Source organism: Podarcis liolepis, assembly GCF_965112155.1.
Source record: "Podarcis liolepis genome assembly, chromosome: 3".
Taxonomy (NCBI): Eukaryota; Metazoa; Chordata; class Lepidosauria; order Squamata; family Lacertidae; genus Podarcis; species Podarcis liolepis.
In genome coordinates this window covers 21,820,570-21,847,426 of record NC_139557.1, presented here as the reverse complement: position 1 = coordinate 21,847,426, position 26,857 = coordinate 21,820,570, and the positions used below count along the sequence as shown (strand labels likewise).

At 43.3% G+C, this 26,857-nt stretch overlaps 1 long non-coding RNA gene across 1 annotated transcript in view; it reads left to right on the top strand.

The window, feature by feature from the left end:
* Positions 1–22,125, top strand: part of LOC310703496 — a 529,088-nt gene extending 506,963 nt beyond the window's left edge. The window contains exon 3 of the long non-coding RNA XR_014524193.1: positions 22,060–22,125. This is a non-coding gene — a long non-coding RNA (uncharacterized lncRNA). The remainder of the gene's footprint in view (positions 1–22,059) is intronic.
* Positions 22,126–26,857: the final 4,732 nt, after the last annotated feature.

Here is a 26,857-nt window from a genome sequence, read left to right as displayed (position 1 = left end):
TTAGCGGAGTCTGTAACCTGAAGCGTATGTAACCTGAAGCATATGTAACCCAAGGTACCACTGTACAATGGTACTGCTTTAAATGTACAGTGCAGATGAGTTCCTAGACCTATTGCTGTGGGGCTGTGGACATGTGCCCTACCCTGGTGGTGCTGGGAAGAACAGTGAACATGCCAAATTTATGAAAGCTTCATAGTTAACTAACAGTCAGGTTCTGGTGCGTGGACCTCTGTGATTCTAGGCTGTGATGTTTTATTGAGCATGGTAATACCTGGACAATATGATCATTAACAAATGTGCTGCAGAGAAGTTCAACATGGCAGCCTATCAGTGACACAACCCACTCTGATTCACATCTGTAACAACTAGGTTCTTGCTGCCCATTTACTACATCCCAATATAGGCTAACAGGGCAATCAAGAAGTCCCACTGTGTTCATAGAATCATAGAGTTGGAAGAGACCACAAGGGCCATCGAGTCCAACCCCCTGCCAAGCAGGAAACACCATCAGAGCACTCCTGACATATGGTTGTCAAGCCTCTGCTTAAAGACCTCCAAAGTAGGAGACTCCACCACACTCCTTGGCAGCAAATTCCACTGTCGAACAGCTCTTACTGTCAGGAAGTTCTTCCTAATGTTTAGATGGAATCTTCTTTCTTGTAGTTTGGATCCATTGCTCCGTGTCCGCTTCTCTGGAGCAGCAGAAAACAACTTTTCTCCCTCCTCTATGTGACATCCTTTTATATATTTGAACATGGCTATCCTATCACCCCTTAACCTCCTCTTCTCCAGGCTAAACATGCCCAGCTCCCTTAGCCGTTCCTCATAAGGCATCGTTTCCAGGCCTTTGACCATTTTGGTTGCCCTCCTCTGGACACGTTCCAGTTTGTCAGTGTCCTTCTTGAACTGTGGTGCCCAGAACTGGACACAGTACTCCAGGTGAGGTCTGACCAGAGCAGAATACAGTGGCACTATTACTTCCCTTCATGTAGATGCTATACTCCTATTGATGCAGCCCAGAATTGCATTGGCTTTTTTAGCTGCCGCGTCACACTGTTGGCTCATGTCAAGTTTGTGGTCAACCAAGACTCCTAGATCCTTTTCACATGTACTGCTCTCAAGCCAGGTGTCACCCATCTTGTATTTGTGCCTCTCATTTTTTTTGCCCAAGTGCAATACTTTACATTTCTCCCTGTTTTTTGCCCAGTTCTCTAATCTGTCAAGGTCGTTTTGAAGTGTGATCCTGTCCTCTGGGGTGTTAGCCACCCCTCCCAGTTTGGTGTCATCTGCAAATTTGATCAGGATGCCCTTGAGTCCATCATCCAAGTTGTTGATAAAGATGTTGAATAAGACTGGGCCCAAAACAGAACCCTGTGGCACCCCACTAGTCACTCTTCTCCAGGCTGAAGAGGAACCATTGATGAGCACCCTTTGGTGGAGCTTACATCTTCAGTGGAGCTTACATCCAAGTAAGCTCCATAGGAGTTCTGCCTAAATTGAATTGATGCTACATATCTTTAAGCACTATAAATAAAAATAAAGAATACCTAATTATTTAAGAAATCATAAGTTATGGGTTTGTTTGAAAAAGAACTACAAACATTGTCCCAGTAGACTTTGAAATGCGGATTTCTTTATTAAAACAGCTGGGTGTCCTGATAATCTTATTTTATTCTAGGTTAGACTGTCTTGAACTGGAAAGATGAGTAGTTTCACAACTACCCAAACATTGGGCAATGGGCTGAGGTGCCAGGTGGGGAAAAAATTGGATTGTATATTAATAATGGTATTTAGGGCTCACCTAGTTTTGAATAGGGATCGTTTAGTTAAAGTTTAACTTGTCATTTAAAATAGCTTTCTTTTAGAAGTGCAACTATCTCCCTACAGTTCCCTGCCAGCCAACTAATTTCTTTGTGAATTATTAATATTAATTGACATATGCAATGACTTAAGAATGAAAGGATTGCATATGCTAATTAATATTAAGGCTCTTTCTTTGCAGCCTGGCTTCACTTCAAGCTGGTCTGCCAAGGAAGAAAGGAAAGAATCACGCACACCCAGTTTCTTTCCTTTGAAGTTGGGTCAACTGACGTCTTGGTGATGCCGGGTGATTGACAAGTGAATGGCCTCACTCACCTGTCAAAACAGCACATGATTTAAGTAAATATGGAATGAGGCAAGGAGATCATATTAATCACTGAAATAACAGTACAAACATCTTTGGACTTAATGCATAGTCAGTCCAAGATTGCATTTTATTCTGGGCCAAACTACACATTACATACAGTTGCATGTCTTTCCCCCCAATTTTTGTTGTTACAGAAATGGCTGGGAGGAGTGGACGAGCTATGTGGGGAATACCTCCTCAGCCTTCCCCCCCCCCAGCATTCTTCTTCTTCTTCTTCTTCTTCTTCTTCTTCTTCTTCTTCTTCTTCTTCTTCTTCTTCCCTTCATCCGTGGCTCTCATGTGGTTCACAGCTTAAAAACACAATATGCTCCTAGCATCCAAAGCTTGTTAGGAGTGATAATGGACCACAGTTCCTTCTTCTTACGACATCAGTTTTCCAGAGGTTTGCAAAAGAATATGGGTCTCTGTACTTCTAGTCCCATGTTCCCTCAAACCAATGGGTTGTAGAAGCAGTTAAAGTAGTACAGATAAACTAAAGAAGTTAGATTCATATAAGGCACTAATGGAATATAGAGCCTTTCCAGTCCAACAGAGTAGATTATGGCCTGCCACATCAGAACAATGTTGCCAATGGCCCCCCAACAATGCCCCCCCCAACAGCTGAATATGGAGGAACTGATTAACTGAGGAAATCACAGAAGATGGAGACAAAAGAGGAACTATGATCACCACCATGGAGTCCAACACTATAATAAACTGGAGCCACGAGAAGTAGTTGGGTTTGTGATAAAATAATTTTGGGGACAGTAGCTGAAAAGGCTTCCACTCCTAGCATGTATTTGGTAGTCACCTCAAAGGCTTAGAAGGAATAGGTTTCTGTTTGCCAAGATACTATAGAAACAATCCCCAAGAGTTTCATGAAGTTGAGCTACAGCAAACTTCACTGTCAGACAATTCAAGGACCAAAGCAAACTAAAGGAGGAAGAACCACAGAGAAGGGGTGAGCTGGAATCTTGATCATCATCATCCCAACCATGAGTGGTCAGGAAGTTAGGCCACCACAGTGGATGGACTTGTTAATCTGAAAAATATGGTGGGTGGGGGGAGTTGAACATACAGGAGCGAAAATGAAAAGTGGGAGGTGTATATATAGATAGTTCCTGTATCAAGAGGAACTACTTGAAGAGGGAACTTCCTGTGGAGGTGAATAGATCGAAGACCCCAATGTGGGCCTGGAGACCAAGGAGCAAGCAGGGCTCCCAGTCTGCTGTTCTGTTTGAGTTTACCTACGGCATATTTTTACCTTAGGAGTCTATTTTTAAGGAAGGCAACCCTGCTGGGCAATAACACAGAGTGAAATGATGACTTTTTTCTGTTGAAACAGAGCATCCTAGTTTTCTGGCAATGTGCACTAGGATAGAACTAATGGTTAATCTATTCTGTTCCTATGAGAAAGAGCCAATGCAAACCTCTTGTGTTGCAACACCATTTCACATTCAAAACCAACAAAGTAAAGCAAACACACAAGAATGACAAAATACCAAGAATTATATAAATTCTGAAAGAGAGAAGTAAAAAGAAAATGAATGATTATGTCTTACTAGCCACCAAGGCTAGTACCCTCTTAGGTTGCCTCTTATGCTCCAAAACATGCCTCTGTCCTAGGTTGTTAAGAGTGAGCCTGAAGACAGATATATTTTAAATAAATCAAAAGTGGCATAACTGAAGCATTACTACATTTGATGTACTCTTTGTGTGTGTTGTCTTACTGCCACATCGCTGTAGGTTTTAGAAACAATCCAAAACCTCATCAAAGTTGTTTACCAGGTGTGAGATGAGTGTTCAAACCATGACCACTGATGCCACTCTCATGCAGGGCTGCCAACTTGAATAAAATATCGTTGGGGGCACAGGTAAGCCCTGCCCCACGTAATCGATCACATGGCACGGTGCGCACACACATTTGAATGGCAATGCCCATCAACTTTGTGGGGGCCCAGCCCCCTCAAGTATTTTATTGCGGGGACCAAAGCCTAGGACTTGGCTCCTACTGTATGTTCTCATGCCACCTTTAATTGTCTATGGTTGGGAAACATTCTATCTAAAACTTGACTATCTTCCTTTTGATCCAGAAGAAATACAATGAGTATGCAAGCTATACAAGTTGAGCCTCACCACACTTGCTAGGAAATCCCACTGGTTTTAGAAAATGCTTCCTGTTAAGCATGCTTAAGACTGCAACCTTAAAGTTTCACAAAACTCCTCCAGTTGGGATCTTCATTGGGGATTTCCGGCTCACAAAGAGATTTGTGGAGGCAAATGTTTGCTGTTTGCATGGACTTTCATCCGACTGAAGCAAACCCAGAAAAGCCATCACCTTTCCAGAGGCGTATCTTTCATTCTCTATGCCAGAAGTGCTAAATCTTTCCAGCAAGTTCTCTCTTTTAGCTTCAGATTTGGTTGTTTCCTTTGAATTTATCCAATGTCCCTTCATGTATTAGTCACAATGAAAATCCAGTATGTGCAAAAAAAAAACAACCCAATTGAGTGTATTGACTTAATAATAATAATATTTTTATTGTTTGTACCCCACCCACCTGACTCAGTTGTCGCAGCCACTCTGGGCGGCTTCCAACGTATATAAAACATAATAAAACATTTTATAATAAAAGGCTTCCCTATACAGGGCTGCCTTCAGACTTTATATAGGTGGTTTAGGGTGACCCTCTGGAGTGCTGCTTTCTATGAAGAATGTTTTCTTCTCGACCCGTGCCCCCTCCCCGAGCAATGATGTGCGTGGGAATTCAGCTGCTATGATGCAAGTAGAAGCTTGTTTTTTAAGTTAGTCAGGGCAGGGTGGCTTGGTTTGACTTTCTGGTTACACTCTTTCAAAGTCTCCTTGATCCCCTTACAAACCAAAATTGCCAATGTCAAGTTGTTGCTGCACCTGGAAATGAAAGGCCACGTAGACAGTTCTTCAAATCCTTTGCAAGAGGCTGATGAAAAAAAGAATTGGGCCCAGGAAATCAGGGTCGTGTTTATCACAATGAAGCAGAAGTCTCTTGCAGATTTCATAGGGGGCACCGTTATCATGTTTGTGCCCATGTATTACAGTTCCTACTTTTTCACTTGCAGCACCAATAAATTCCAGATGAGCACTGCCTGATCTTAAAAACGGCAACAGTGGCTGTTGTTATTATATTTTAAAAATTAAACTGTAAAATGATCAGATGATAGGACTAGAAATTGATGAGCAGCTGTGAATATATGATGTTTTGCACACTATCAGAAGCATAGTGGAGGGACTGGGGAGACCATCACCCCGGGCCCAGGTTTTTTTTTGGGGGGGGAGTATTCCTCATGATGCACTGCCCTGTTGCATCCTTCTCATCTGCCCTCCAGCTGGAGAGTGCTGTGAGAAGGACGTAACAGCTCACGGCGCCCTGCAAGCCCCGTGCCACTTTGAGCCCTGCCTTGTTGCGTCCTTCTAACTTGCCTCCAGCTGGAGGGCAACTTGAGAAGGATGCAATAGGCATGCACCCTGCCAGCCTTGTGCCGCTTGTGCAAGTGTCGCAAGTAGCGCTGGGATCGCAGGGTGCTGTGAGTGTGCCCCTCAAAGCAGGACAGTGTCGACCACATCAGGTGGCCAGGTCCCTGGCTGCCCGGCTGGGCAGGTGGCACAGCGCAACCGTGCTTAGCTCCAGTGGCGCACCATGCACAGCCTGGGTCGCACTTGTGTGCCCCTGGCGCCAGCGATAAACGCTCTGCCACTGTACACTGCAGCTTCAGAAATGCTTCAGACGTCTGAATGATTCCAAATTAATAGTAGTAATTTTTTAATTTTTTTTTTACTATTAGTACGGTCCCAGGATAAGTTACAAAAAATAAAATAAAATAAACACAGCATTAAAAAGGTAAAGGGATCCCTGACCATTAGGTCCAGTTGTGGCCAACTCAGCTTGCGGCGCTCATTTCGCTTTATTGGCCGATGGAGCCGGCGTACAGCTTCTGTGTCATGTGGCCAGTATGACTAAGCCGCTTCTGGCGAACCAGAGCAGCGCACGGAAACGCCCTTTACCTTCCCACTGGAGTGGTACCTATTTATCTACTTGCACTTTGATGTGCTTTCGAACTGCTAGGTTGGCAGGAGCAGGGACCGAGCAACAGGAGCTCACCCTGTCATGGGGATTTCAACCGCCTACCTTCTGATCAGCAAGTCCTAGGCTCTGTGGTTTAACCCACAGCACCACCCACATCCCAACACAGCATTAAAAGCAGTTTAAAACAAATCACAATCAGAAAATAAGGTGGGTCCTAAAAATATACATTTCAGGTGTTGAAAGCCAAGGCAAAGAGGTGAGTCTTCAGCATTTGTCAAAACCTGTAGCAATGGGGCCAGACACCCTCTGTGGGGAGGAAGTTCTGCTATCTAGTTTCTGCCACAGATCATTCTTTCTTGGGACACCACCACTCCAAGCTTCTCAAGAAGACCCCTTCTGCTGATCTTAACTCAAGAGGGTCTGTAGGAAAAGGGAGCAGTCTTTCAGCAGTTACCATTAAGCTGTTGCCTGTGGAGCTAAGTCCATGTATCCTTTTCTGCCGCCATTATTTGTACTTTATTTGATAGGCTTTATCTGATGGGTGTTGCTACCAACACAGATTTCATCAATACGGCAGACTGAAGGGGTGCTGTTAGACACTTCAATAAACATCTCATGAAAGCACGACTTTCTGCCATCCCATTTGTTTCAGAGAATAAGTAGAGGCCGCAGGTTGACGAAGGTGGCTCTACTTTGTTAGCTGTCAGAGAGGAAAAAGCAAATTATAGCAGCAGATCACTCCTGGCATGGTTGGGGAGTTGCCACAAGTCAGAAGAGAACACCAATGTCAGTTGGCCGTAGGAATATTAATGCAAAAAGTGTTGTTTATCCTTGTCATGCCAGAAACAATGGCAAAATGCACAGTTTATGCACAGAAGCCCACAGAATGCTTGAGCTGCACATTAAGGAAAACAAGTAGTTAATGATGAATGCAGCAGTTCGCTCAGTGTGCAAACAGTGTCCACTAAATTAATGTTCAACTAAAATAAATTTGTTCTGGGTTCCCTTCACAGAATTTCCAGGACAATGCAATGTGCACAGAGGTCTTCCCAGTACTCTGTGGTCCCGACATGCTAAACTGAAACTCATGATAATTATACACAAGACCCCATAACTCCTTGATAAGATTTGTGGTATTGTTGTAGTTGTGGGATGTAAGGTCGCAATGTTTATTAATGATATACCTTCACAGAAAGATGGATTAAAAGAGTTGTGATCAGCCTCCTGTTAGATCCCTTAAACAAGGGACAGGGTTGTCAGAGAAAAGGAGTGGAAATTACTTATAGTTACTTATGCATCCCATGTCCAGAATGGAAATCAATCCTGTGAATGCAATCTGCATTTGCTGTCTTCGTTTTCTGTCCACGAAAGATACAAAAATGATTATGTCCTATCCCCCCGCTAATTTGCATTGCATTTCCTTTGCACTGCAATGAACGGTTTGGAATTGTAATGCTGATGCAATTTGTTGTTGTTGCTGTTGTTGTTTATTGAATTTATATACCGCCCTATACCCGGGTGTAGATCAAGATATAAAACCACAAAATACCTAATAAAAATAAAAACAACAACCCAATAGCCCCAATAGTTACATAATTAATTACATAACATTCTGCAATCCCAGACAATGCAACCAATAACAAGTTTTGTTGGAAGCGAGGCAGCAGCAGAATGGAAACAGTACTGCAAGCAACAAACATGGAGTTGAAACAGAAGTAGATACCTTCTTATATGCCTGAACAAAGATGGAGAAACTGTGCTGTTGGAGATTCTGTTGGAGCACATCCCTGTTTTAAACAATTAATGAATTTGGCCTTCAATCAGGTTTGCCGTACTTTGCTAAGCCGTCTCTGCAGGAAGCACAAAGTGTAGGAAATTTGTTGATGTGTTGGGAAGACATTTCAGTGTAGGGAGCGTTGTGAACAGCAAGGTATGATTGCCCTGACAAAAGTAGATCCTGCTACTTAGGCTCAAAGGTCCAGCACACATACAGAGCTCCTCCAGGAACTGGTTCCTCCATTGACTTCAGAATGAGGACACAACTTTTGTACTTGGCATAAGGTCTGTATACACTCTACAGCCATGATGCGCACATGTGCATGGTGAAGAAGTAAGGTCACCATCTTATGTTTCCATCCTTTATTTAATGTATTTTTAATCTTTTGTTGGAAGCCTCCCAGAGGGAAACCCAACCAGATGGGCGGGGTATAAATAATAAATTGTTGTTGTTGTTAGTTCACTTGAATGTATGCATGGAAAAGCAGGGTCTTGGGAGAAGCCAGTGCACTTCTTTGTGCATAGATTCCATGCAAACCTTCAACTGAGCGCAAGTAGCCCCAACCTTCCTTCTGCTCACCACCATATGTTCACTCACCATGGTTATCATGCCATGTGATTAGGACTACATAAAATGGAAAATTGTAGAATCAAAGAAGTGTAGAGTTGAAATGGACTTCAAGGATCGTCTAGCCCAACTCCTTGCAATACAGGAATCTTTTGCCCAACAAGGGGCTCAAACTCACAACCCTGAGATTAGGAGTTTCATGCTCTGCTGACTGAGCTCCTCTGATGGGGTGGTTCTGTGGTTCTGACGTTCAGCTGGCCATCACTAAGGATCAAGCTTTTAGTCTGGTGCACCCTGCCCAATGGAGTTTCCTACCAACGGAAACACTCCCTTCCATCTTTCAGATGCCTCTTGGATTTTTTATTTTATTTTTGCTTAGACAAGTCTTTACAACAGGAATTTTCTTTGCACAAGCAACAACTGTTCTGCACAGGCGTTGTGTTCCTGACCCTTGTGTGTGTTGGAAGATGCATAAGCCTGTCCACCTCTCCTGCCCCCTTTTTTGGCCCCTTCTGGGTTGCAGCGATGCATGTGTGGCTACACATCAACTGGGCAGACGTAAATTGGCCGTTGCCTTTCTGCAACCAGTATTTATTGAAGCTTTTATGTATAGCTTTGTTGGTTTTATTTTTATACGTTGTATCCCACCTTTCTCTATTTACCGCATTTTTTGCTCTATAGGATGCACCCAACCATAGGACGCACCTAGTTTTAGAGGGGGAGAACAAGAAAAAAAAATTCTCTCCCTCTCTGCGCAGCGCCCCTTCAGCGAAGCGGCAGGAGAAACGGAGCCACTTCCATTTCTCCTCCCGCTTCACTGAAGGGGCGCTGTGCAGAGAGGGAAAGCTGTGCAGCGCCTCTCCAGCGAAGCGAAGCCAGGAGAGCAAGAGGGATTGGTGTGCACCGACCCCTCTCGCTCTCCAGGCTTCAGCGAAAGCAACGCGAAGCCTCCAGAGTGCAGCGGGAGTCCCGCTACGCTTCGGAGGCTTCACGTTGCTTTCGCTGAAGCCATGGAGCCTCCCTCCATAAGCCTCCCTCCATGGAACCATTCACTCCATAAGACGCACACACATTTCCCCTTAATTTGTGGAGGGGGAAAAGTGTGTCTTATAGAGTGAAAAATGCGGGGGGGGGGGGTTAAAACTGCATCACAAATCCACAAATAAATAAATATCGTTTCTAGGTGCTCACTAGAGCATCGGTGCTCGTACAGAGACCACTGATGAAACTGTGTGGTTCTTAATTAATACTTTGATTTGTTGTCGACTATTACGAACAGGATATCTCTGCACATCATTATGTACAAGAGGAATGTGTCCTCAAATCCTGCAGTTTAACTCACACCTCCAACAAAATGAACAAAATTACTTTTTGTTTCACATGCTTCCCAACATCAATCCACAGTTTTTTTTTCCAGACTGCTTACTTAAACTATACAGGGAATAGCTTATATTTGTTTTATAACCAAAGAGAAGGTTTATTGCTCAGTCATATCTGACAGTCACCGATGGCTCCAGCTGACAAATTTTAGCAAGTCATTAAAAAAAAAAATCAATTGAGTAATAATTGGGAGATTGATTGCCTTTTAGCTGAGGGAGGGAAGCACCTTTAGTGACTCGCCAGGAGAATTTTACTTGACTATCACATCTGAGTTTATGGATTTATTAAAAGTAATGTCAAGGTAAGTTTTATGTCTCTGTTATCTGCATGCCCGTAGATATCATTTCAATTGCTTTACTTTGTCCTTATTTTTTATCTCTGCTCCTTACCTTAACTGAGGTTGGCTGGAGGAGCATATTTATTTATTTATTTAGCAAAATGTATAAACTGCTTGATTGTAATAAAACCTATAAGTGGTTTAGCGCTGGGATCTTTTGTTTTATGTGAAGTGTGCTTTCTTAACTGCTGGCAAATGCCCAGCATTGTAGGGCGAGTTTTTGTTTGTTTTTTCTGGAGGGAGGCCATATAAGAGCACACGCAGGCCCTTTGAAGTTTCCTGTTAAAGAAGGTGTACACACCACACCTTTAAAGAAGCCCTTCCTTTCCCTCAAAGAATTCTGGGCACTATAGCTTACCCCTCACCGAGTTACAATTCCCTGCAATCCTTAACAAACTACAGTGCTCAGAATTCATTGAGGGAAAGAATGTGCTTTGGATGTGCTTCAAAATCTCAGTGTGAACATAGCCAGAGTTGCTTTCACCAGAACAATATCTTCAGGTACTGCACTTTAATTTTTAGCCTAAGAATTAATGGATAATTAATTAGTCAGGGCAGGGCTCTTTTTTCTGGAAAAAAAGGTGGAGGAACTCACCAGAAAGTTTGTTTGTTTGTCTGTCTGTCTGTCTGTCTGTTTGTTTGTTTGTTTGTTGTGGGCCCAGTCAAAGTGCCACACACACACACACACACACACACACGGGCAGTGGCTAAATGTAAGATGTGATTAATAAACTCAAGCAGACAGTGATCTGGATTAGAAATGGCTACAACTTTATTGATTACAGATATAGGCTCAAGCGTTGGGTGTATATCCATTCTAGCTCCAGCCCCAGACCCAAAAAAAGTAATTATTTTATTTTTAAAACGTAAGGGAACTCGGTTCCCCCAGGTTCCTGCTCAAAAAATCCCCTGGGTTTGGCTGAGCAGGTGACAACATGTTTTGCAGATATTATCTATTGGGTTGGAATTCTGCTAACCTGTCCTATCAGTGCAAGGAATGCTGCTAGTGCAACAGCCCCTCTCCTTCCCCGATGTGTGTCCCCCACCCTCCCCAAATCTGCTCCAGAGGGTACAGATTTAGGGAGGGGGCACAGAGCAGAGCAAGCAGAATCCTTGCACTTAAGGCCTACTTACTTCACACTATGTTAAACACCACCCTTAGCTTCCTCACACATGGAACTGAGATGGAAGAAAATAATTCGCCCCTCCAAGAATTCAGAACAAGTTACCATGGTGCCCCGCAAGACGAATGCCTCGCAAAACAGAAAACTCGCTAGACGAAAGAGTTTTCCGTTTTGGAGGTGCTTCGCAAAACGAATCTCCTATGGGCTTGCTTCGCAAGACGACAATGTCTTGCGAGTTCCTGCTGGTTTTTCCCCCTCCCCCCTTTTTCTAAGCCACTAAGCCGCTTATCAGCTGATCCGATCAGCAGATAAGCCGCTAAAAGCCGCTAATAGCGCTAATCCGCTAATCCTTCAATGGGCTTGCTTCGCAAGACGAAAAAACTGCTAGACGAAGAGAATCACAGAACGGATTCTTTTCGTCTTGCAAGGCACCACTGTAAATGACATAGAAATAATTAATGGAGATTTTATTTAAAGACCCTACTCGTATCAAAATGTTATGCATATGAGAAATCCTCATGTACTAGTTATTATTGTTATTGAATGAATAATAATCTGTTCAGCGCTATCCTATGGTTTGTTGTGCTTGTGTCTTCATAGAAATCACAGAATTGTAGAGTCGGCCTTTTCTGTGGACTTCCCAGAAGTAAAGGCAAAGGACCCCTGGACAGTTAAGCCCAGTCAAAGGCGACTATGAGGTTGCAGTGCTCATCTCGCTTTAAGGCCAAGGGAGCCGGCATTTGTCCACAGACAGCTTTCCGGGTCGTGGCCAGCATGACTAAACCGCTTCTGGTGCAGCGCAACACTGTGATGTAAACCAGATCACATGGAAACGCCGTTTACCTTCCTGCTGCAGCGGTACCTATTTGCTTGCACTGGCATGCTTTCAAACTGCTAGGTTGGCAGGAGCTGGGACCAGAGCAACGGGAGCTCACCCTGTCGTGGGGATTTGAACCACCGACCTTCCGATCGGCAAGCCCAAGAGGCTCAGTGGTTTAGACCACTGCACCACCCGTGTCCCAGAAACAGCTGGTTAGCCACTGTGAAAAGAGAATGCTGGACTAGGCAGGTGCTTTCTTTTGCCCTTATGTGAAATAGAAGAAGAAGAAGAAGAAGAAGAAGAAGAAGAAGAAGAAGAATGGATACATTCACTTACATTGGCATACCCAGCCGGTGCCAGCCCAACACATTTTGCTGCCTGAAGCAGAGCCTAACCTGGTGTGCTGGGGCGAACACTTTGTAGGCTTGTTATAATACCATTTGGATGCTATACATTCAGACAGTGCCACCTAAAGCAGGTCAATTCACCAAGCTTCATGGCAAGGCTGGCTCTCTGCCTCGTTTTGAAAGGATTTTCCAGCATGTGTGCATGACTGAAAGAGCGAGGGAGAGCAAAGAGTGTAAGAGTACTATCACTGGGAAGAACCGAGAGCTCTTGTGGCTTAACAGGACTTGCTGGTCCTTTCGTTCTGGCTTCACGAAGTTTTGCCAACTCTAATTGCTTGTCCTCATTTACAGAACAATATCCAGGTAGCAACCTTATCTTGTTTTCCCACAGGAGAAGGTAGCTTAGGTCCTACCAAGGCGTTACGTATTTTCAGAGAAAACTTATTAAGGTTGGTATCAGTAGGAGTTCAAGGGCCAGGCATAAAAGATGGGCCAATATATAAAGAGCTGATATCGCTGCATGCTATCTCTATTACGTAATAGGAGAAAAGCAGGTTACTGGACTTTATTATAGCCTTGGGACTCCATCAGAAAGAAAGGGCATGTACATTACAAGGAGAAGTAAATCTAAAATAAAATAAAAATGGGTGGAGGGGACACACAGAGAATATTTTGGGTCTCTGTTCATGACAGGGTTCCAGTTCTTGGGTTATGCCTCTGAATATCAGAGTTGTGAGTTGCGGACCCACCACCCACTTGGAGATAAATAAGACACATCTATTTTAGGTTAATGGGCTAAATAAGGTCACAACTTTATTGGTTACAGCATGTGAATGGTATTGGCTTAGGCACTGGATGAAACGATCTCTACATGACTCGACCCCACTCTGTGGGGGTCATTAGTGGGTTAACAACCAGCGGGAGGACCTTGTTGATGCAAATACAACTGGAAGCTTCCCCTGATGTCACCGGGGGTCGCACCATGGCCCTAGCCACCAGCAGGGCATCGGACAGGATCCATGACCGCCGGATCCCTTTAACGGAATACCCAAAAGGGGAGGGCTAGGTGCTGGCCACAACCTGCCCTCCAACACACAACACATATTCCAATGCCTAACTGCCAATACCCAAAAGTTGTGACGATTTGCTACAAGGTAGGCGAAAAACCAAGAGGCTGGAGCCAATTACCCAAATGGATAAAAATTCCTGCCAGGCTCCTTGGACAACCAAGGCAATCAACCGAGGTCTTGCTGGAATTCACAATTGGAGAGAGAGCTGTTTTCTTCTGCTTTTGGACTTCCTATAGACCAGAGGTTTTCAACTTTTTTGAGTCCATGGCTTCCTTAACCAACTACATCCTTTCTGCGTCACCCCTGTGGGGCTCAGGAGCCCAGTTAGGTCACCCCTTGCCTGAGGAGCTGGCAGCCTCTCACCCTTTTTCAAACACTCCCTTGAGGAGTGGTCCCTCAGCCTCCTCTCCCCTCTCCTTGTAAGTCCTCTGGGCAGCCAATGCTGCTGCTCCCCTGTCCCAAAGAGAGGTGCCTCCTCCCACTGCCCCACAGGGGCCTGGGAAGCACCCCCTGGCCAGCCCCAGAGGCACCATTTGCCTGCGGAGCTTGTAGCTTGTAGTGGAGCTTGCAATAAGCAGGTGTGCAAACCTTTGGGAAGCAGAGACGCAAGAGGGCATCAGAGGATGGTAGAAAGGAAAGAGGGACAGAGGCCAATGTTGCCCTTGGCATCCCTGACCATTTTTCAAGGCACCCCAGGGTGCCATGGCATACTGGTTGAAAACCACTACTATAGACAAAGCCTCTTCTTACATTACGAAGTTCACCTTGTTGTATATAAATTATAGAACTGTTTACTTTAATAGCGGCTGAATTTTTAAGTGCTGTCCATGAAGAAAGAATGGGCCATGATAAAGAGACTTAGTGGTTTTTAATGGTAGGTGATGTTGCTGTGTTGTATTATATTATCTCTGTACATCGATTCATTTCTTGGAGTTAAGAATAGGACTAGGATAAATTATGTTCGCTGAGCCCGTATTTTATACAGTCTGTATGTGATGTTTGTTTGTTAATGTGTGGTGTGTTATGCCTAATAAAGGATTTTATTATTATTATAGAACTGTAAAGTTGGAAGGGACGCCAAGGGTCATCTAGTCTGCAATGCAGGAATCTCAACTAAAGCATACATGACAGATGGCCATCCAACCTCTGCTTAAAAACCTCCGAGGAAGGAGAGTCCACAATCTCCCAAGGGAGACCATTCCACTGTCGAACAGCTCTTACTGTCAGAAAATTGGCTCCAGCATAGTCAGAAGAACCCACAGAAGAACATGTGGGCAGAGGGAGAATTGTTCCATCTGGAAGGCTGATATGCTTGCACATACGGAAGGTTTGCAATAGTGTGGCAGTGAATTTTATTTCATCCCAGAATAAAGTTGTTGGGTTTTTTTAACATGGAGGAAAAAACCTGTTTTAAAAATGGCCTCTCAGAGTTAACCTAACACATGCACAAGGATCTGGAATTCAATATTATTGCTTTTGCCTATATGCAAGACACACTTTCCAGAGAATATGAAACCATTTTACTTGGGTCAAACCCCTTACTTTATATTTTGTTGAATGTATCCAGTCTTTTCAATCAAACAAACAGATTTTTCAATCAATCAGACAAACAAACAGATTTCTGCATTGGATGCAGAATTCCCTGAGACTTTTGACATTCATAATGAATTCTCCCTCTGTTATTTCATGCGGAAATGTTCAGGTTGGAAAGACCTTACTATGCATTTCAGCAAAGCAAACATACTCTGAGTCTAGTTCTCTGGAGAAGTAGATGGAGAGGTCATCCTGTTTCATGGCTGCACCTGAGGGCTCACATGATTTAAAATCCCTGCATATAGAAAGCAAAATGCCCAGGAGAAAAGTTCTAGTTTACCCTCCTTGCTGACAGGCTAGTTTTCTAGGTGCAGGAATACTATTATTATTTTACAACAAGCTTTCACCCGCAGCATGTGGGGATATGGTCATATAAACAGATTTATTTCCTAATAGAATAATAGACTTGTAGAGTTGGAAGGGACTGTGAGGGGCATCTAGCCCAACCCCCTGCAATGCAGGAATCATTTGCCCAATGTGGGGCTCAGACCCACAACCCTCAGATTAAGAGTCGCATGCTCTATCAGGAACCAGGTATATGTTGTGAACTAAAGGAACTGCATAACAGCAATTTAATAAAAGCAATTATTCTACATTAGTACAATTGATGGACCATGTAGTAAAGTAGGTTGTGTGTGTATGTGTGTGTGTGTGTGTGTGTGTAAAACATGTGCTACCTTACTACATGTTCCATCATCTGTAGTAGTGTAGAATAATTGCTTTTATTAAATAAATTATATCTATATCTATATCTATATCTATATCTATATCTATATCTATATCTATATCTATATCTATATCTATATCTATATCTATATCTATATATTATGTGGGACGCGGGTGGTGCTGTGGGTTAAACCACAGAGCCTAGGACTTGCCAGTCAGAAGGTCGGCGGTTCGAATCCCCGCGACGGGGGGAGCTCCCGTTGCTCGGTCCCTGCTCCTGCCAACCTAGCAGTTCGAAAGCACGTCAAAGTGCAAGTAGATAAATAGGTACTGCTCTGGCAGGTTCACCAGAAGCAGCTTAGTCATGCTGGCCACATGACCTGGAAGCTGTACACCGGCTCCCTCGGCCAATAAAGTGAGATGAGTGCCACAACCCCAGAGTCAGTCATGACTGGACCTAATGGTCAGGGGTCCCTTTACCTTTACTATACACACACACACACCGCTGTATCATAAAAAAATCACAGCGATTTACAGCAATATAAAAACACAAAACCAAACAATACCGTCATAAAAAATTAAAAACAAGTTGAAAGCAAGAAGAAATGTTAAAAAACACACACCCATAGACCATTGGGGATGTACACTTAATTGCTTGCATAGGCCTGGCAAGCATTGGCAGAGAAGGTGCCTGCCAGCAGTTATCACATGATAACTAAGTGTCTATATTCATAGCAAAATTCTTTATATGTCTGCTCAGAAGGAAGCCCGGTTGAGTTCAATGCCATCTACCTCCAGATAAATGTGTGTAGCAGAGGTGCAGAATCTTCAGTCCACAGCCCAGATTTGGTCCAGCAACGAGTCCCAATTTGGCCAGTGACACCGTTTCCCACAAATCATGCCCAGCTTCCGTCACACGTGGCAGGTAGAGATGCGCTGCAAAGAATGGTATCCTCAGTCTCTCCAGGTAAGCGCCATATTTCAAAGATGAAATATATAAATTAAATACAGTGGTACCTCAGGTTACATACACTTTAGGTTGCACACTCCGCTAACCCAGAAATAGTGCTTCAGGTTAAGAACTTTGCTTCAGGATGAGAACAAAAATCAGGCTCCGGCAATGTGGCAGCAGCAGGTGGCCCCATTAGCTAAAGTGGTGCTTCAGGTTAAGAACAGTTTCAGGTTAAGAACGGACCTCCGGAACGAATTAAGTACTTAACCCGAGGTACCACAGTATACAGATCCAACAGTCTTGTTCCTGATTACAAATTGGTTATTGGAATCAGCTACATAATACAGTCATACCACAGGGTTACAGAGGCTTCAAGTTGCGTTTTTTCGAGTTACAGACCCACCGAAACCCGGAAGTACTGGAACAGGTTACTTCCGGGTTTTGGAGGTCGCGCATGCACAGAAGCGCTGAATCACAACCCACACGTGCGCAGACGTGTCGCTGCAGGTTGCAAACACTGCAGGTTGCGAACGTGCATCCAGCACGGATCACGTTCGCAACCTGAGCGTGCACTGTACATTAAAAGCTGCAGATAGCCTTGGTATTTGGTGGGATTCCTACCTAAAACAGGTACAGTGGTACCTCAGGTTACATACGCTTCAGGTTACAGACTCCGCTAACCCAGAAATATTACCTCGGGTTAAGAACTTTGCTTCAGGATGAGAACAGAAATTGTGCAGCGGTGGCGCAGCGGCAGCAGGAGGCCCCATTAGCTAAAGTGGTGCTTCAGATTAAGAACAGTTTCAGGTTAAGAACGGGCCTCCAGAACGAATTAAGTTCTTAACCCAAGGTACCACTGTATTGGGCTTGAGATATAGTGGGGAGATGACCTATCCTTCCCTAAAAAAATAAAAATAAAATAAAATACATTCATGTATAAGTTACCTGAAATTCAGTGGTTGAGTTCCAATCATCGCGGGAAAGGGAGGTCACTAACGAGGTTCAATCCTGCGGATTGTCTCTACTTTGAGCCTATGACGTACAATCAAGCTAGAGCTGTGATCTCCCGGAGACTGAGTGACATTGCTAGACAAGAGGACATAGCCCAGGTAAAACCAGGGATGTTCCTAGGGGACCAGATCTATCGGACCATACCAGCCCCCTACCTTGCAGAAATCTACTATGTGGAATACCGCAGACTTCTTACAGCGGCTAGATTAAATGTCCTTGACTCTGCGATATTGTGGGGAAGGTACAGGGGAGTACCATACGCCCAGAGAACCTGTCATTGTGCCATGGGTGTGGTTGAGCCCACTGAACACGTTCTCTTGACTTGCCCTTCTTATGCAGAGCTTAGACAAAATTTTATAGACCCACTTCTATGTCAATTTAGCTCCCTACCCGGAGAAAACCAGGTTTTACACTTGCTGAATAATGTCGCTAGAGCTATACCTTCCTTGGTGGCCAAATTTCTTTTTTTAGCTTTTAAGCGCCGCAAGACTATAATTGGCTGTATTGATATGGGGCTATCTGTTTAGCCCATTTTAGTGTTGGCTAAGCTCTAAAATCTTCTTGGATGTTTTAACTGTGTATTGACAATTGTACTTTTTTCTGACTGACGGTCGAATAAAAGGTTGATGATGATTCAGTGGTTGAGTACATGCTTTGCAGGCAAATGGTTCCAGTTCAGTTCTTGTTAAGAGATTTCAGAAAATGGGTGATGGAAATATGTTGGCGAGCTGGAGAAAAGTAGACAATTCTGGGCCTAATGGACCAATGGCCTAGTTAAATCAAAACACCTTCACATTATTCATGTGTTTGTTTGTTAGTTGCAATGGTTCATTATCTGGGGGGAGGGGATGTGATAAGAGAACTCAAAGTACATTCATTTTTACTTATTGAGAAACTCCCTTGCATTAGTCAAGTGAAAATATGCAGAATGACTCAGGGGGGGTATTCTTTGGGCACAGCACCAAAGTCAATAAACCCTTTATTACACAGTGAGGGCCTCTGTTCTGGTGTACGTTTCTGTGAGCATGTACAAAATGAAATACAAGAAGTTTAGGACATCTACACAGGCAAAGGCAGAATAGTCACTGAACTCTTTTCAGCACCTGCTAAAAACATTTTTGCTTCAGACAGCCTACCCAGACATGTATGTTTTAATCTGTCTTTCATTAATTGCTGGCTTTTTCTTCTGAATGTTTTAATGTTTTACTTTTTTTACTGGTAATTTTGTTTCATTCTCTTTGTGAACTTTTTTTTTTACATCCAAGAGGTGTATAAATCTTAAGAAATAATAATCAATAATATTGTTTATTGTTTGCCTGTGCTTTGAAGGAGGGAGATAAACGTCTCTAGGCTCCAATCTAGAGTTGAGCCCAAGTATTCTGCTCAGCAATTTTCATAGGTTTTGGGGCAGAGTCACTGGAATGAGGAGGGGGGGGAATGCTATTTTAATTTAATTTTGGCAAACCTTTGTGATCTTGAACAAGTTCATTTGGCTGAAGAGTTCTGCTCTGAAACATCTGACGGGCGTCAAGTAGGGGGAGGGCGACTTAAGGAAAAGCCTTTCAAAACAAAAATGGAAGATTATAATAAGAAGTGAATCAAGCATCCTGTATATATAATATTTTTATTAAATCTTCGACAAAAAACACAATAACAAATACAATAACAACCACAAACAAAGAAAATTGTACACAAAAACAATGTCAAATCCATAAAACAGGATTCTCCGAATCTCGTGACTTCCCTCCCCCTGGATTCTTAAGTTTTCTTTTCAGCTGCATATCATTTCTACTCCAAATTATTATTATTATTTTACCTCAGATTTCCTGTACTATTTCTAAAAAGTGTTTTTAAAACCCTGCCAATGTATTAACCTGTTTACAATACTTTTGCAAATACATAATAAACATTTCCCATTCTTTTTAAAATTTCTCGTCATCTCGATTTCTGAGCTTTCCAGTTAGTTTCGCCATTTCAGCATAGTCCATTAACTTGGTTTCCCAATCTTCTTCTTTCCACCTTTGGGCTACCAGTATCCGGGCGAACGTTGTAGCATACATAAACCATTTTTTCTGGTCTTTTGTTTTTTTTTTTTTAAATATTTTTATTGCATTTTTTTTCAGACATAGACAGAAGAGAAAAAAGAAACAAAGAAAAAAGACAGAAAAGAAAAAGATAAAAAGAATCATAACCTTTCAGCAGCTTATTTCAACTTTCTATCGAGCTTCCCCACATCTCCCGCACAATGCATTCTTGACAATAAATTTATCAGCAAATTATAACCTTGTTTCATGTGGTTTTTTTGTACTTTCAATTACAATTTAAGTTTAAATCCCTTATTATCCATTTACTTTGAAAGCAAAACATATTATCATTTTTAACATTTAAACTTTGATTCTTTCAGTAATATTACCCAATTTCGTAAGATTACACTCTTATTGCTGGGGCTAGCATTTCAAATTATGCGTCATTTTATAGTTCATATAACATACAAGATTTTTGCAAATAGTTCTTAAATTTTTTCCAATCCTCCTCCGTTGCTTCTTCTCCCAGGTCTCGGATTCTGGCGGTCATCTCGGCCAATTCCATGTAGTCAATCAGTTGTGTTTGCCACTCTTCCAGTGTGGGCAAATCTTGAGTCTTCCAATATTTGGCGATCAGAATTCTTGCTGCTGTGGTAGCGTACATAAAAAACGTTCTATCCTTCTTTAACACCTTTTGGCCCATAATGCCCAAGAGGAAGGCCTCCGGTTTCTTGGGAAAGGTGTACTTAAACACCTTTTTTAACTCGTTATAGATCATTTCCCAGAAGGCCTTCACTCTTGGACAGGTCCACCAAAGGTGAAAGAATGTTCCTTCAGCCTCCTTACACTTCCAACATTTGTTATCAGACAAATGGTATATCTTAGCAAGCTTGACTGGGGTCATGTACCACCTGTATATCATTTTCATAATGTTTTCTTTCAAGGCATTACATGCCGTAAATTTCATACCGGTGGTCCATAACCTTTCCCAGTCTTCAAACATGATATTGTAACCAATGTCTTGAGCCCATTTTATCATGGCTGATTTAACTGTCTCATCCTGAGTGTTCCATTTAAGCAGCAAGTTATACATTCTCGATAGTACCTTGGTCTTTGGTTCTAACAGCTCTGTCTCAAGTTTCGATTTTTCCACCTGGAATCCTAATTTTTTGTCCAACTTAACAACCTCATTAATTTGGGCATAATGAAACCAATCTTGCACCTTATCCTTTAATTTTTCATAGCTCTGCAACCTCCAGTTATCTCCAATGTTTTCTATTATTTCCCAATATTTCGGCCAGCCGGCCTCCATATTGGGTTTTTTACGTGCCTTGGCCTCTATTGGTGATAGCCACCTCGGAGTCTTACTTTCAAGTAAGTCTTTGTATTTCATCCAGACCATAAAAATTGCTTTCCTGACAATATGGTTTTTAAACATTCCATGTGTTTTTGCCTTGCCGTACCACAAATACGCATGCCAACCTAACGAATTGTTAAAACCTTCCAGGTCTAGGACATCTGTATTCTCTAATAAAATCCAATCTTTCAACCAGCAGAGGGCTGCCGCCTCATAGTATAACCTTAAGTCTGGCAGGGCAAACCCCCCTCTTTCTTTTGCATCAGTTAGTATTTTAAACTTTATTCGGGGCTTTTTGCCCTGCCAGACAAACTTTGAAATATCCCTCTGCCACTTTCCAAAACAATCCATTCTGTCCACGACCTGCAAGGTTTGAAACAGAAACAACATTCTTGGCAAAACATTCATCTTAACAGCAGCAATTCGGCCCAGCAAGGAAAGCTTCAGTCTCGACCAAGTTTCCAAATCTTTCTTAACTTCTGACCAACATTTCTCATAGTTGTCCTTGAACAGGTTCAAATTTTTAGGCGTCAAGTTTACCCCCAGGTATTTTTTCTGGTCTTTTGGAATCTCCGCTCCTACAATACCTAATGAAAGGCTTCTGGTTTTTTTTTTTTTAACAAAGGTTACTCTAAACATTTTTTTTCCATTTCATTATAAATAATTTCTCAGTTTTTTTTAACCTCCCTACATTCCCACCCTGTATGATAGAACGTACCCTCTGTTTCTTTACATTTCCAACACTCACTAGATCTTGCGCCACTGAATTGAAATTTCAGCCTTCACGACATAGGAAAACAGCCAAGTAAACAACTATTTTTGTGGAGGAGGGTCAAGATATTAACTGATATGCATGAAATTTCAGATATAGCTATATAATCCCAAGCGTAGTAAAATAAGACCTTTGGAGCAGGCATTTTTTTTAAAAAAAATTTTTTTTATGAAACGACCTAGTAGGGCAATAATTGTTCCTTGATAATTTGTCAAAAAAAACCCTCCATGATGGCACCTGGGGTGGACTCCCCCGCCCCCCTCCTTTCCTACGCCCCTGAATGTGAGCCCTGAAAGATAATCTACCAAAGCTATTCCAGACAGGCTTTGCTTGAGGAAGGTATTCTGCTCACCTTCACTAAACTTGTTTCCTAAAGAACGGGGTGGGGGGTGGGGTGGAATGAACTGCTAGAAGATTTCCTCCTGTTACTAAATAACATCTGTTTCCTTCACTTCCTTGACACCTGCTGTTGTCAGCAGATAATCTCTAACCCAAACTTGCAATCTGGGGATTATCTAAATAATAACAGAGAGTTGGGTCTAACAAAGAAAAACAATTGCGACAAGTCTCTCTGTGTGGACACAAACCAAGAGGCTAACTGCATCTTTGCTCCACTGCCACCACCAGGAATGAAGGCATGAGACATTGATAGTTTCCAGATGACTTGATCACTGAGCATTCATCCTGCTAAACCAACCTAATTTATGCAACTTGAATCCCACCTGAATGCAGCAACAGTCTGGAAGTGGGTGGGAATTACAGCTTTATTACCTTCAACAAGTAGAAAGTCCGTCCATTAGTCCTAAGAATCATTCAGTTCAGGCCCCTGAACTTCAGTTGTATCCAATATTTACAAATTACAGTCGTACCTTGGTTATCAAACGGCTTAATTGCTGAAGAAATCAGTTCCCAAACGCCACAAACCCAGAAGTAAGTGTTCCGGTTTGCAAACTTTTTCGGAAGCTGAACTTCCAATGCGGCTTCTGCTTGAATGCAAGAAACTCCACAGACAATCAGAAGCCACGCCTTGGTTTTCGAACGTTTCGGGAGTTGAACAGACTCCCAGAACAGATTAAGTTTGATAGCCATGGTACAACTGTACTAATAAGCAATCAATAATTAGCTAGAGAGGATAGAGATTAATTTTGGATGGTGTTCTAAGTTGTTTTTTATTTTTAAAAATTTGTCAGTTGAAGCCAAATCATACAACTACTGCTTAGTAATACTAAATTAAAGTAATTAAAGGTAAAAGACCCCTGGATGGTTAAGTCCAGTCAGAGGCGACTATGGGGTTGTGGCACTCATCTTTCTTTTAGGCTGAGGGAGCCGGTGTTTGTCCACAGACAGCTTTCCGGGTCATGTGGCCAGCATGACTAAACCGCTTCTGGCAGAATGGAACACGCATGGAAACGCCGTTTACTTTCCTGCCTCAGCGGTACCTATTTATCTACTTGCACTGGTGTGCTTTCGAACTGCTAGGTTGGCAGGAGCTGGGACAGAGCAACAGGAGCTCACCCCAATGTGGGGATTCGAATTGCTGACCTTCTGATCGGCAAGCCCAAGAGGCTCAGTGGTTTAGACCACAGTGCCACCCACATCCCAAATCAATTATGAGTTCAGTGATACACACACACACACACACACTAGTACAGAGGTCGGCAAACTACAGTCCACAGGCTGGATATGGCCCATGGGGGTTGTTAAACCGGCCCCCAGCCCTTGCCGCCCACTCGGTCAGTCCCCACACAGAGCTAAACTGGTGGGGGAAGAGCAGCTTTTGGAGCCATGGGGGGGGGTCTGCAGCTTCCTATTGGCTGCAGGAGCTTCCTGAAGCCAATAGGAAGCCGTGGCTGTGTCCCAGCAGTCAGTCTCCATGCAGAGCAACCAGCACGGTGCGCCGGTTTAGCTCCACGCGGGGACTGACCGAGCAGGCAGAAATGGCCTCCTGTCTTCCGGGATGCAGCCATAGCTTCCTATTGCCTGCAGGAAGCTCCTGGAGCCAATAGGAAGCCACAGACGCCTCCCCCCCCCCATGGCTCCGAAAGCCAGCGGGGAAAGAGCGGCGGGTGTGTGCATATGCGCACGGGTGTGCACGCTCCTACAAGCGTGCAGGCGATCCGGCCCGCTGGTGGAAAAGTTTGCCTACCCTGGCACTAGTAGGTGAGTTTAAGGTTGCAGACTTGGGGTAGGGGCCAAGTTCATTTCCTCCCGTCCACTGCTTTTCAAGCCACATTTGCACAGTACACATCACAGAGGAGGCGGAGATGTCTTTCCCCAATATGCATGGCCTTTGTGGTTTCCTTGCCCCTGCAGCCACCAATACCCCACACCTTTTCATGAAGCTGCCATCTGTGTATGCGCAACCATCTGCACGTGTGTGACAGCTGTCTCAAATGTATGAACTGTTCTTCAGTACAACATGAACACAGCGTAAGTTTGCTAGTCAGATTGAAGCTGCTTTGAAAAACAATGCATCAATCAGCAGGGTTTGCCAAGACACTGTAGGATCAATATGGATTGTGGCTAACATCGTATGAATGTGGCTTCAAAAACCAGAAGTGAAACTGCACTGGATGTGGAGTAAGTGGTAACATGAACAAACACTTAGAAAAGGAAGGGTAAACTGGAGTGGAACAAACGATTAAAGACACACACACACTATCTGCTTGTCTAAAATGAAACCCAGCTCTGAGCTCTAATGTGTGCATTTGCAAGTAACATGTACAGTCATATCTCGGGTTGAATGTGCTACGGGATGAGCATGTTCGAGTTGTGCTCCGCAGCAACCCGGAAGTTACGGAGCGCGTTACTTCCGGGTTTTGCCACTTGCACATGCACAAAATGACGTCACACGCATGCGCAGAAGCAGCGAAAAGCGACGTGCGCGTGCGCAGATATGCCGTCGCTGGTTACGTTTGCTTCTAGATGCGAACAGGGCTCCGGAACGGATCCCGTTCGCATCTAGAGGTACCACTGTAGTTAGCTGCTGTAATTTCTCCCTTTTCTTTGAAAATACAACCACTTGCAAATTAGGTTAGCTGAACACAAAGTTGCCTTTATAAGTCAAGCATTACGATCAAATTTTAAAATAAACAAAGCTTACTGCTCCACAATTGTGGATAGGTTTTTATTAAGACTTCAGGAACGAGTTTGAAAATCTGGTATTGTATTTTAAATGTTCTAAGTATGTGCTGAATTCTTTTAAAAACTGAAACTGTACCAAACAGTACATCAATCTCTCTTCCACACACACATTTTATATTTTGCTTTCTTCGTGTTCTCAAAGTATAATGGAGCATTCATATAGAGAAGAGAGAGCAGGAAAGAGATTAATAATATATATGCTCACAAGCTGCTTTTCTTCAAAAATAAGGCTTTGAGCTACCTACAATAAACCAAAGCAAAAATGAAATCACAACAAAGGCCCAACACTGTAAAGGTAAAGGGACCCCTGACCATTAGGTCCAGTCGCAGTCGACTCTGGGGTTGCGGCGCTCATCTCGCTTTATTGTCCGAGGGAGCCAGCGTACAGCTTCCGGGTCATGTGGCCAGCATGACTAAGCCACTTCTGGCGAACCAGAGTTGTGCACGGAAACGCCGTTTACCTTCCCGCCAGAGTGGTACCTATTTATCTACTTGCACTTTGACGTGCTTCTGAACTGCTAGGTTGGCAGGAGCAGGGACGGAGCAATGGGAGCTCACCCCGTCGCGGGGATTCGAACCGCTGACCTTCTGATCAGCAAGTCCTAGGCTCTGTGGTTTAACCCACAGTACCCACACTGTAGTATATGGTAAACATACAATAAAGCAGAATATATATAACTAAAATGACATGAAAACATTCTCATGTAGCAGCATTAAGGTATAACTAATGATGAATTAGTTAATAGGGACGCGGGTGGTGCAGTGGTCTAAACCACTGAGCTTTTCCTTAGGCTGTCCCTACTTTCACTGGATAATTGTTGCAGGGTATGGAGTTATCCGACCCCCGAGCCGTCTGAAGGCGATTCTGTATAGGGAATGTTTTAAAAAATGTTTAACATTTTTATTATGTTTTTATATACGTTGGAAGCTGCTGGGGCAACCCAATAAGATGTGTGGGATATAAATAGTAAAATTATCATTATGGAATGGGACGTCCCTATTTTCATTGGAGAAATGTTGGAGGGCATGAACTTCCTTGAATTCTGTTGAGCCCTGATGATCTCAACTGCAATTCTAAAGCCTTGGCCCAAACAATCTACATTAGCCAGTGTGGTGTAGTGGTTAAGAGCGGTAGTCTTGTAATCTGGGGAACCGGGTTCGAGTCTCCGCTCCTCCACATGCAGCTGCTGGGTGACCTTGGGCCAGTCACACTTCTCTGAAGTTTCTCAGCCCCACTCACCTCACAGAGTGTTTGTTGTGGGAGAGGAAGGGAAAGGAGAATGTTAGCCGCTTTGAGACTCCTTAAAGGGAGTGAAAGGTGGGATATCAAATCCAAACTCTTCTTCTTCTTCTACATTGGCCTAAGGATACCTACACCTGTGGTCGTTTGTATACCAGTTAGGGATAGACATGCTTAGCCCTCTAATATTAATCCCAGCCAGTTCAGAGTTATAGTAGGTGAGGATAATAATAATTTAATAATTATTATATTATTTATATGCCACCCAGACACTCTGGGTGGCTCCCAACCAAATGTTAAAAACACATTAAAACATCAAACATTAAAAAACTTCGCTATACATGGCTGCCTTCAGATGTTTCCTGAAAGTCAAGGAGCCTAATTCCTCAAATGTAGTTCTCCACTCAGTAAAGTGGGAAAGGCATAGCTGTCAACCTTCCCTTTTTTG